At 33.3% G+C, this 13,250-nt stretch overlaps 1 protein-coding gene across 1 annotated transcript in view; it reads left to right on the top strand.

Moving 5' to 3' along the window:
- Positions 1-367: 367 nt before the first annotated feature.
- Positions 368-13,250, top strand: part of LOC113502594 (netrin receptor UNC5B-like) — a 128,374-nt gene continuing 115,491 nt past the window's right edge. The window contains exon 1 of the mRNA XM_026884215.1: positions 368-676. The gene's annotated coding sequence lies outside the window, so the exon portion shown is untranslated. The remainder of the gene's footprint in view (positions 677-13,250) is intronic.

Raw genomic sequence — 13,250 nt, 5'->3', positions numbered from 1 at the left:
AGTGCAATTTATTTTTGCAGTGGTTGAAATAATAAAAACTCGATACTGAACTTTAACGTTTTTAATAGCACTTCGATCATTACTGATGTATCACCGGAGAATGTTGCTTTTATTATTTTTAATGCGTTCTTGTGTCAGGTAGAAGGTTCACTTAAGATATAAATGATTTCTATAATTGTACAAGATCTGCGCTGTTCCTTTTTTCTTATGTTTAATACCGTCTTAAATTTTATGAGTCATTTGTTGTTAATCAGAAATGATATTTTGTTACTTAACATTTAACTATCAAACGTCAAATACAGTTGCTCATTGGTCGTAAATAAAACACAAAAACTTCATCATCTTATTTCGTAAAATTAATTTTCTATTCATTAATTTCACTGTATATGCCAAAAACTCACCACGAAAACTTAGGAGTCAAGACAAAATACCAAATACCTGAGTAAAGCTACACAACACAGTCGCACACTGTCCCCCGTGTTTCACCCGCCAAGACATATTGGAGCTAGCCTGCTCGCCAGTCGTACTGAGGCTCCTGTCGGCACAGCCCGTATGCCCGACTTTTTGCCCCGACTTACCTCGATAAACATTTTTTTTCAGTGTCAGTGCAACAAAAAGTTCTAAGCTACAGTGGTAGTGTTGTGTTTTTGTTGTTAAGGATAATTTTATGGTCGATGTGAGTATCGGATTTGTTTTTTTTGGTAGTTTGTGGTAGTATGAGCTTATGTTCTAAAGCGATGTAAACAAACTTTGAGATTTAACTTAATTAAGCTAAAAAAAAATTATTTGGTAGTTTTTTTCGTCTGAACGTTTAGATTTTAAAATAACCTTTAATAGTAAATATGGAAAAAGGTTTTTAATAAATTAGTAATAATTTATCTGACTCAAAATTTATTATATGTCCTTCTAAATTACAAAACCATGAATAAATTAAATATTTGTGATATTTTCCTTCTTTTTTGTTTAACTGTTATAAATACTAATTGGACTCATTACAAAGCTGTCTCATCTAAAAGTTTCTGTAGAAAACTAATTTTCTTACCGACATTTATTATTTTCTTGCCCTTTTTTTACAAGAAACAGCAATCCACACAATTAATTTACTTACTTAAGCATCACAATGAAATGTTAACGTGTCGTCAGCTGTTGGTGATAGTCAGCGCTGCCAACTTAACGGCAATGCTAATTTCTTTACGGCAGACCACCTAGACTCTTCGAATTTGTTTGATACTTGCGTATTTGAATATTTCTAAAAGTTTTTGTAATGTGAGTCAAAGCTCCCATAGTAAGAAAAACATTAATTAGTTTCCAAACTTGATTTAATGACTGACTTTAAGTTTATAACGTTCTAAGCTACATTATCTACAATGTTGATAGTTCTTTCTATTGATTTTCTTTTTTTTAGGTGCCTAAGTTAGAGGTCTTTAAAATATTTCTTTTTACATATTATATTATCTTATACAATATTCCTGTTGTTTCCTTTTTCTTACCATGATTTATCGATAATACCAACCGTTATCCGTGATACTATTGTCTTGTTCCTCAATAGTCTCAAATTCAACTACTTCTTTAAAAGTTTCCGAGTTATTTCCTGCCTCAATACCCGTCAAATCAGTCACCAACCAGCTTTTACTTAAACTGACGTCATTACTATTCGTTTGGAAGTGCTGTAAGTTGCCAACACTTCTCAAGTCCGAGCGCATCGCGTAAACTATTGGTATTCGTCACGATTACGATTTAAATCCCATTGTCTATCAATGATGATTGTGGAAATCATTCAGATTGGACATTGTGGTCGTTTGTATGGTGATGGGACATCACGATCTATCGTTATTTTGTAGTTTATAGTAGATATTTTGTTTATTCCTCTATTGCTTATATTTGGGAAGGAACAAATTGTCAGGGCATGATTGAGGACTCCGGTTGGGTCCGAAGGTAGTCGAGCGAACCCGGTATTAAGGTTTTATTAAGCTGTAATTAACGAAATGATTTTAAAGATAGAAGGTATAAAAAAAAATATTGATTTGTGTTTGATGTTGTGGTCGTTTTATAATCACCTTCAGTATACGATCGGTATTCGATCAGCTTCCAGTATCAGATTAGTTAAATGTGCATGCATTGCATTCTCACGCAATTTAGTTATACTGGCAAAATTTCTAACTGGTAACAAATTGGTAACTTCAAAAATGAAAGAATGCACGTCAAAAATATGAAAACGATTCATCAAAAACACACCTAAACTGTAAACATAAATCTCCACATTTCGTACTCTAATCTAGGTTACAAACAAACTTTGCAATAACCGAAAGCATTAATACATTTCCCAATTTTTATGACGTCATCAAAGCAGAGCATTGATAGCCCTTTAAGTGCCAGAACTCCACAAAACGCTCACAAAAACACCTCTCATTAACACATTTGGTAATTACAATATTCATAAAGTATTTTTTTACTATAACCTGTATCACTAATTAAATCTGTTATTCTTGTTTGAAATATGCCAGTCATATGCTTTTGTTATCTTATTTCTTCAAGGCTTTTTAATTGTGTGCTATAAATATATTTCTATGTATTGGGTTTAAATACATTACTTTATTTTTTCATTTGAGATTGTATTGCTTTTTAAGTTATGATTCGTCTTCTACTCTTTTTTTTTCAAATTTGGTACTGATGAGGAGTACATTGGTATCATCGGCCTAGCCTTTTCCCAACTATGTTGGGGTTGGCTTCCATTCAAACCGGATGCAGCTAAGTACCAGTGTTTTACAAAGAGCGACTGCGGATCTGAACTCCTCAACCCAGTTGCCTGGGCAACACGATACCCCTTACACTTAGACTTAGATTGTCAAACATTTTAGCTTCCGACTACCCGTCACGACTGTAAAAGATGTATGAATAACAGCCGAGTCCTACAATTTAACGTGTCCTCCGAAACATGGAGGAACTTGTTTTGGGAAAGATGGTCACCCATCTACGGACCAACCGCGTTTATAGGCGTAGCTTGGCTTATGATCGATCAACTTATTCAGTTCTAGCTTAGCCACGAGCTCCTCAGTGGGATAGTAACTGACTAATATAAATTGTTTCGAGTAAACACAGTTGCAGTAGGTCACACATATGCAACTGACGACACTAGAATTTATAACCGTTATAAATCTACATAAATGTTTCCTGATAAATCGCGTTTAATTACACAATTTAGGATACTGTTCGTCTTCGTGTACAATTATTGTTGCGCTCATGTTTTGTTGTATAAGCGGGTCGGCAGGAGTCTAGGGAAACAGATAATTCGATAAAAAAAGTGAATGAAAATCACTTTCCATCTTATACAGCTTGGGATCTTTAGTGGTCATTGTTTTTTTCCTTTATGGAAACGTACTCTGATTTTAATATTGCGAATATATATTATTAAAAGTACGATTACCCAAAAGTCGCAGGATCGAGTCCAGTCTGAGGTTGAAATTTTAATGCATTTAATTGTAATTATATGACTTTATCACAAATCAGACTTTTTTTGTAAACCAGTTTTTTCAATCCATTATTTTTACTTAATATTGCAGAATATAAAGACTTTTTCCAATTACCCATGTACATTTTACAAGTACTTTGATCTAAAAATTTGACTAGTACTAACAAGTGGCATTATAGCATAATTTCTACATATTATCCATTTACACAGGTTTAAATAAAATTAAAAAAAATCTCGCCAGCCCTACTCGCAGAACACAGTGTTTTCTAAACGCATGCTTCTGTTATTTGGGACAGTCATAAAACGAACATTTAGCGAATTTATACGTGCGTTTGTTAGGAAATAACCATTCGTTTGTACTTATTCCCATTTATTTATGTTGCTGTATGACTGTATACCTAAATACATAAATGTAATTTACATAAATCGTGTTTAACAATTCTAATAGCGCAGCTGTTAAATATTTTCTTTAAAGGATAAAAATTTATTTTCATAATTCTTAGAAGTAAGTTAAAGATTTGTATAGTATTGCGCAGTTTTTATTTACTTGTATACGGATACAATGTTATCGTTTTAAATATTTAAATATGTTACTTTCATATAAGACTAAAAACTAACAGTCAAAAATAAATAACTAAACATTATTTTTACCAAAAATTTAATGATAAATAAACTTAACTTTTCACACCACCGCACGACAAAGACATTCATAATAATCTCAAAATAAAAAATCAAAAGCAACACAAACGATTAAACAATGTCAAGAGAAACTCTCTCAAACCCTAAACTGGAGTTAAAATTAATTTCGTTCGTTCATTAGTGAGAGCCTAACAGTTAACCGTAGACGGGAACTTATAACGAACAGCTCAATACTTGGAGTTAAGAAGAATTAGTTGTTAAAGGTCGTTAACGAGGTATCGACCGGTCTGCTTCTATTATAGAACTTATTATTAAATATGGTTTAGCCTTTAGGCTCTAGACCTACATTTTAAGTATAAAAGTCTTTCCTATAAAATATATTTTTACCCTTATGTGGGTAGAGAGAATAAGCTCTAAATGCAATATTAGTATGGATTAGTGTTTGTAAGGCTACGTCGGGTGTTTTGGACAGATTGGTTTATTTCTCTATGTAAAATATGGTACTCAGTTGTATTTGTAGGACTTGTAGCCCATACGAACATAGCAACGAAGAAGTAAAAGTTCGACAGTTAGAGTCGCCACTTCGCAACTTCGCTTAGGTCAGTAAGTAAACCGTTGTTAAATAAATTATTACAAATCCTCAACTCATAGAAGTTATTATTGTCAGAAGAAGAAAGGTTAACTTAAAGATTATAGAACATATTTTAAAATATCTTTTGATAAAATTATAATTTTAAATATCCCACCAACAGACAGCCACGAAACCTGTTGAAGCTATCCCTCAAAACGTTGAACAAAAACCAACATCTAACTACAGAACAAATATTTTTCCATCGCTCCAATTGAACACCAGTATTTTTTGACCCCGAAAGTTCATTCTCTGTATAAACAAATTATCATAGTTAACAATGCTCCATTGTGATCCAAGGACGATGGCGTACGTGTTAAACTGTGACTACACTAACCTAAATGTGCAACGTGGAAAGATCTACAAGATATCTGGTATAGCAAAACTGTTTATCTAGTTGTACAACTGAAATTTTGTCACTAATATCTTATAAAGAAAAAACTTACAGTTAATTTATAGATGAGACATATTATATTTTAGTGTAAAACGTTAATTTGTTACTATTTCATTAATTTTCAATCATCATCAGTCAGTGATATGATACAGCCTGGCATAGGCGTTACCCAAGGTATATTACAAAGCCCGATCGATTGCCTTATGCATCCAATCGATGTCCCCTTATTCGGATCATCTTAAATGACAACTAAATCAAATTTAAAGCTTATATAAAAAGACTGCTCATAAATGAAACAAATTTTCAAACCAAATTTATCATTGAATGAAACACCTGCACCATACTAAAAGTATTTGCAATTGTTCATAACCAGCAACTTTCAGCCATTCAATAATAAATAAGACCAAGTTTCTTCCACTATGAATTCTTCGAATCGAATTTCTTGCAAAATCTTCGAACTTAAACAACCTTGACCCTAATTTGTTGAGCAATTACTAAGAAGCCATTGAATGGTGTTTTAAAAAAATACTGAATGGCTTTTTACGTACAGATAGTGACTTGAATAAATTGTTTATCATTCAGAAACTATTTTAGGAGCAATGAATTGAATTAAAGAATTTTTGTAAACAAGTTTATTAAAAAAAATGTTTCATTGATGGTCAGATATATTTTTCAGTCTCATATCAGTCTCAGAATTTTTCGAATGCATATCGATAACAACCATTATTAATTCTAACACTGAATTCTTTAATACTTTTAATAGAAGATTTAAACCGATCCAATCTATCGACAGACGCCGTTAACATAACAATCCTATTCAAAAGGACAAAACAATCTAGTATCTAACATCTAAATCTCCAATCAGAATGCTTCTAGCCAACCTGATACAAAAAACTCCTCACCATGCATACCACATAAAACAGGCATCGAACTTCGATCAATAAACGGAGTTCAATACTTCTTCCCAAGCAATTAACATTAGAACACGACTAATTACCTTTCATATGGGTGAAAGGAAAAGAGGTTTATTGTTATCGCATCGTGACTACCAGCTTCCTGTTTTCACACCTCGATCTCAAGTCTAATAATTTGGTAGCCATCGGAAACCATAAATGTACTGCTATTGACATATCGCTAATTTAATGCTGAACAGACAATGGACAGCTATTTACAACGTTGTATTTAAATGGCTACTAAGGCGCCAAGACGGTAAAAGAATTGCAATGATAGAATGTCACTTTGTTGTGTTGAATGTAAGGAGGAATTTTAATATCACAGACAGGTTTATGTTAAATATGTTCTAATAATAGAGGATTCTATAAATTTGGTTGTTTTCGCTGATAAAATTAACGTTACAGTTCTACAATTTAATACACTAAAGCTTAAATCGGCCATCTAAGAAATCATAGCGGCAATAACCACAAAAACATTAATCGATCATAAGCATACCGACAACGTTGGCAAAACAGTTTTGATAAAATAAATAAAAGCAATCATGTTTCTAATTTCAGACATGTCAAATTAACTAATGGACATACGAGAGCTGAATACATTGAAACAGAAAAGATTATTAATGATAGCATTCATAGAATGAATAGACCATTGAACAGATGCCGCTTTCTATGAGGTTTATTAGTAAATTGTGTTCTACTGAAACTAATTTATAATTGAAGTTGTGTATTAGCTTGTTTCTTGTATTGGCAACATGAGACTGGTTGTCTAGACATGGGCATTCATGAGTAACTTGAAATACAATGTATCTACAATTGATGACGGAAATACATATTAACTCGATTAAATTAATATTGTGGGAACTTGATCATTAGAGAACTGTTTGTTCAATGAAATTTAGGCCGCTATCGGTTATGAGATTGTGTGGGCATAAAGAAAACTGCAGTTAGCTTGCTAATATTAGAATTGGTATCTCAAATTCCGACCAACACGAAAGCTCACTCTCGTGGTTTTATTGATCAATACCCAAATAGGCTTCTAAAATTGCTATTCTTTATTCAGAACTTTTGTTGTGTGAAATTCTTTATTTATACCTGAGTGTTTAAATTTATCTCTTCATTTTATTAACAAACTTTCTTAAGTGTCGCAAAAATTTTACACCCAATTAATTTCGACATTGAAAATTCTCAAGTCACTGAGACGCTTGTACCGAAAATAAACTGTTTCTTTGAAAAGATGAAACAGAAAAATCTTTGTCACCAACATTATTCATTCATGACTCAAATAACACACTTGCAAATGAGATCATGTAAATAGCTCTAACTATTATTAAGAGTGCCATATCAGTACTAATAACAATATAAGTTCGATGCCCCTTCCGATATACGTGAGAGAAATAACTATGCATAGCGAACCAGCAATATATAAACCATTGAAGCGGTCACCATGACCAATGAAGTAGGAACTTACGACCGATCAATAAAACCTCTTACGGCTAAAGTAATGAAGAAAGAGGAAGCTCAAATTAAACTGGTACTAGAAATACCCATAGTCGAACGTGGATTTATAACGATTGTGTGCAACGGAGACGTTTCTTCGAAACAAAATAACTTTAAAATGTGTCGAAGCATGACATAATGAATTCTCGTTTTCAAGTGCCTGCTTGAACCGTATAATCGAATAGAGTAATATGAGAAATATAAATGTTTGATGTTTTATTTTTAGGAAATTTAGTGTTTTCGTTCACAGCTTTGAATACGTATGAGGAATTTCATATATATCGTAATTTCCAAAATTTATGGCAGCTTATCTTTGTCAGTCTTATGCAGTGATAGCTTAAATTTATTAAGCTTATGGAAATAAACTACGTGTTATGCTTACAATCAAATTAAAAAAAACACATGTTTCCTCTAACTGCAAATCCGCACCTGATTCCGTAATTCAAATCCAGACATTTTACACAAGAAGTGAATCAATCAAAATACGGAATCCGTCTAATCCATAACTATCAATATCTGAACGGCTAGACAGACAGACACGAGTTCAAGAGGTTCTAAGTTTAGAGTACACTCACTACATTATTGAAATCCACTTAAAGGCGAAGTGTTCAAGAGCGCTAGCGAATTTATGGATTCATTTGATACTGTTAGATGAGCACGCCAACATTTAAACTATTAAGCATTTAGTGGGCGATAAATTATTAAAAGAGGTTTCATAATTTCATATACATTATAAAAAAGTGGATCATCAGTACTTCGTGTGTGAATTCTATTAGAAAAGACACGAAACATTCCAAAATTACTATACATTACCGTAGATACTTGGTTTGTCCTCCATCGTCACAAGATGGCATAACATTGTAGATGTCTGAATGCGGTCACTGCGGTCACAATGCAGATTAATGCAAAATTGAATAATTGACAAGCACTTAGTGGTATACCTAAGTTGCTGTGTTAGGTTAAATGCTCATCATACCTGTATACATGTATTTGCGGCACATCGATGAACACTGAATTACAGAAGACATCATTATCAAAATAACTGCATATCTACTTGATGAACCATTAAGTATGTTTAAGTAACCGAAGATAAATAAGGATTTTCTAATGAACATTAAGCCTATAATACTGATTATAGTAGCTACTAGTCCCAAAGACGATAATACTAGAATCACAATATCTAATCCAACATTACTTACTAGACAATAGAAGGTAATAATCCCATGAAATATAGTAACGACCTCTGAAACAGCCTGGTCGTCGCAATTTGTTCCATTAGCAGCTGCTAATATAAGCGGTTTCAAGCCTTCCCACAATTCCCCCATAGGCTTCGAAACTTCCATCCATTAAACAACAAAATACTATCAATTTTCTCTCGTTTATCTTCCATTGCTTAATGTTAAAGCGTTATTGTTTACGATAATGCTGGACCGGACAAACATATTGCACCTTTATCTACAAACATTTGACATTTGACATCGCTATCTACTAGAAAGTGTCATACAAGCAGTTGTTCATTCTTATCAGTTGAATTTGCAATTAATGCTTGGTCATTTAGCGTGAATGGTTTTCTTACAAAGGTTTCATTGTTCCATGTTGGATGCTATTGTCCTTATTTTATTGCTTTTATACTGACTTGTGCTATATTCTATTTTTATTTGTTATCTCGTTTACTTTTTTTCTTATTCTTATGAATAATATCGTTTTTAGTTGGAATTGTGTCTTAAACACAACGATGCCTTTTAATGATTTATGTATAATTCATCGCTCATCTGTATGATATATCTTTAGAGGTTCGTTTTCAAGGATTGTCAGGAATTTCACATCACCTAACGTACTCGTAATAACGACATATGTTTTCTCATTGACTGTCTTTATCTTGGTCACAATTTTGTCTTGAATGCTCTTGGTACCTTTAAACAGTTCTTTAATTAATAGTAAAAGAGGTGTTAACAAACATAATTAGAGGAATAAATTATTGATTCTTGAAGTCCCTGGGTTGTGCTAATTAAGTGATTGACGCGAATATAAATTAGTATTTTAACGACTATTGCCTATTGATTTATGCCTATGACATAGCTCTAGAAACAAATTAATTTATGTTATGATACACAGTATCTAAAGAAATGCGTAGTATTTTAATAGTGTGTAATTATTTTAAAATAGCTTTCCCTATAGATATTTTTTAAACTTGCTGCCGTTCCTAAAAAAAAGACTTTTCAAAACGAAATCATTATTCTTGTTCTATGAGAGAAACAAACGAAACACCTCAAAGAATTAAAATATTTGTACCATTCTGTAACACCTTTTTTTAGACTAGTTCTGGGAACTAGGCTTCCAAGCTACCGCTGCCTACAATGAAACGATCTTAGCAATTCAAAATAGACGAAACGGCGGAATCAAGAACCTAATCATGTAGATTCAAATTTTATCGATAGGAATCTTCCCCGTAACAGTTGTTTATTCAAATCACATCGGTGTCACACCGATCCTTGACAAACGTACCATTTGGATCTCAAATATTGATTCTGGTCAAAGACGATTATTTGATCTCCACTCGTTCCGTTCGGAAATGATTACTTTCTTAGAATGGTGTTTGATGTTCGACAAACATTCGAAGTGAAATTCGGTGGTGGGTTTTGTGGATGTAGGTGTCAATCTTTGCTTTGAATGTTTACGTGAAATCGGTGCGAAATACTCTTAGATAAGAGTTCGGATTCTTTTGACATGCCGTTGCCCATGATCTTTGATTATTGGAGTTGTTAAGAAATGTTGATGATAAATTAGATTTCTATTTTTGAAGTAGCTGCATGTCAAAAATATCGTCTTCATAATTAATCACTTGACTTCTATTGATCAGTTTTTTGATATTATTTACATTTTCAGAAATTTCGCTCGATCGCTCTCATTAGTGATGTCCTTGGTTGTGAGAAGAAGAAATATACCATCGATGTTTCTAGGGACATAATGTGAAAAGTGGAGTGCAATGACTTTTTAATAGTTCCAGAAATGGATGGCTAAGAATATGGCATGTAGTGTATGAGTACCTATTTCCCCATCGAGTATTTTATGCTAATTATTGTATTATATTTATGTGAGTCGTGACTGCGCCTAGCCTTACTATTGTGGTCATATCGGAATACCGGCTGCAGTTTTGCAATGTTAAAGCATTACTTTGAAATTTATATTTTTACTATAACAGCGTACAACATTAGGTATTGTTTATCATGATTTTTTAAAATGAAGATGATGAAGTAAATACGTATTACAATATGTGTTCTACGGTTTAATAAAAAATAAAATTGATTTGCTTAGTTTACTAAATTGTTTCTGAGCTTATCTGATTAACTTTGAGCTCGTTAAAATCATACCGCAAGAACTTCTTTTAAAATTTAAACACGAGACAGGACTTTTGTATCCAATTTGCCATCCCAACGAAACCAGGACAAGATGTTTGGGCGGCATTGTTATCTCGAGCAAGTGACTCACTCGACCCCTAACAAGATTCCAGAGGACACCCACACAGTACTGTTGCCATTTGCTAATTTCTGCTTTGTCTAATTGCTAAGAATAGCCACGATTACCCTACAACGTGACTAAGACTACTAATTCTCCAGACCTTGCACTGTAATATCCATTGCCAAGTTCATTAGCGTCTTCAGTTACTAATCTGGTGTTGTACGAGCGATGTAAATGTTGGAATAGGAGGTTAACGTCTGTGATGGAATCGTTGCGGTCCCGATGCGAGGGTTGGGCCTAATTGAAAGTTACTTGGCGGAGTGACAGGGGCCGTTAAGTCAGCCAGTGGCCGCGCTCTGTTGTTACTTGTCAGATTAACGTGCCTCCCTTGGCGCCTTTGCGTTTAACTGTGTAACAAACTAGCATTGTCTAAAGAGCAGGATTTCTGGAGTAACGAGTCCGGTTGTATCAGTGATTCTGATGCCAGCTGTGTTTGTTTACTTCCTTGATTGACTGATTGAGCAACAACCGATAATTGGCATTTGATCTTTCGAAGTAAACGTAGTTTTGTGATTGTTTTAATATTTCGTTTTTTATCAAAACGTGACTAGATATTTTATTCGATTCAGTCAAAGCACTAATTAAATGTTATTTAAAAATTATACCTTAATCATAAATTCACTGAATTATAATTTTCCTCAAGTTAAACTCCGTTTAACTGCTTTATTACCCAAAAATGTAATTGAACAGCAGTCGAATAAGTTTATAAGATCGATACGTCAAACGTTTCATAACAGGTAACGACCCACTTATCTCGGCAAACTTTCGTTCGTTAACTTACGGTGACAGTGTTCCCGTGTAGTTAGACTCTAAGTTTCCACAATGACGGCGAGTTGACAATTTAACGGTTTAATGACTTGTACAAGTTGCTACAAAACTTCGAGTTTTGTTCTGAAGTTTTGAACGATTGGGTTGTTTGAATTGGTTGGGATTTTGAGAGATTCGAATTTTGGATTTATTTGTTGAGTTCTTTTGATTAGGTGGATTTCCTTCTTTCTTGTTTTAAATTGTTCACATAAAAAATAATATCACGACATTTTCATGTTTCTCTGTTTTGTATACCTTCATATAAATTTGCAATTGACTAAATGCCAACCAAGTAACAGGCATCCTATAAATATGTAAATTTCAATAAAGTTATCCAAAATGTAGATGTAGGTAATCTAGTATTCGACACATATCTCCGAGTAGAAAGATAAAATTATGCATTTGAGAGGCATGCTCGACGGATCTACAACAGTCATTTTGTACGGAACTCATGAACACTAGATAGGCGTTTGTTTACAAATGACAGACAATACGAAACTAGACGGAACTGTTTGTCGATCAGCGTGGGTTTTGAATTTATCGGCTGACAGGCACTCATTAAAATTAACATGCGAACACCGACGTTTGTGGATTAGATGAAGGTGCACTATATTTATATGTGAAAGTATCGGAATTTCATCCTTTAACCAAACGGTAAATTAAACTTGATAAGTACTAATTAATATATACTATGTTTCTCATTATTTCAATAACCAGTCACCTAATTCAATTAGTTTAAAATACAATAAAATAATTGGTCAAGTGCGAGCCAGACACACGATACGAGTTCCGTGCAATCTTTCGACGGTAGTAAAAAGTATAAGTTCGTGGTGACAAACAAACGAACAGACAGCGGTACCTCACTAATAGGATACTATGAATACCCTTAAAAATAATAAAGCATAAAAATCAAACGCTATAACTAATATACCAGTTACATTTTGTCTTTGTTTCTGTTCTACGCACAGACGGTAATGCCGCCACTGCGAGCCCATCAAAATGTTAATACATTCACATCTTCATCCATAGTCGTCTTTTATTTATAGTTGGGCCACACAACAAGATACTTCTTAAGATCACTCTACGAACAACACTATTCGATTCATAATTCAGTAATCTATTTTTAAAAATTCAGATCTACCAACTCATAAACTTACATTCATTATTTAAACTAACAGATTTATTTATGTAGTATCTTTATTATATTTATCCTTTGAAAGACAGGATTGAACGTTTATATTCGGAGCTCGGGAAGCATCGATTAAAATAAGTAAGGAGTTTTTATTTCGATCATATAAGCTTGCTTCTGTAAACAGATCGTGTACTGTTTGGTTTCAAATCACG

This window comes from Trichoplusia ni, chromosome 17, assembly GCF_003590095.1.
Source record: "Trichoplusia ni isolate ovarian cell line Hi5 chromosome 17, tn1, whole genome shotgun sequence".
NCBI lineage: Eukaryota > Metazoa > Arthropoda > Insecta > Lepidoptera > Noctuidae > Trichoplusia > Trichoplusia ni.
This window is presented reverse-complemented; position numbering and strand designations above follow the sequence as displayed.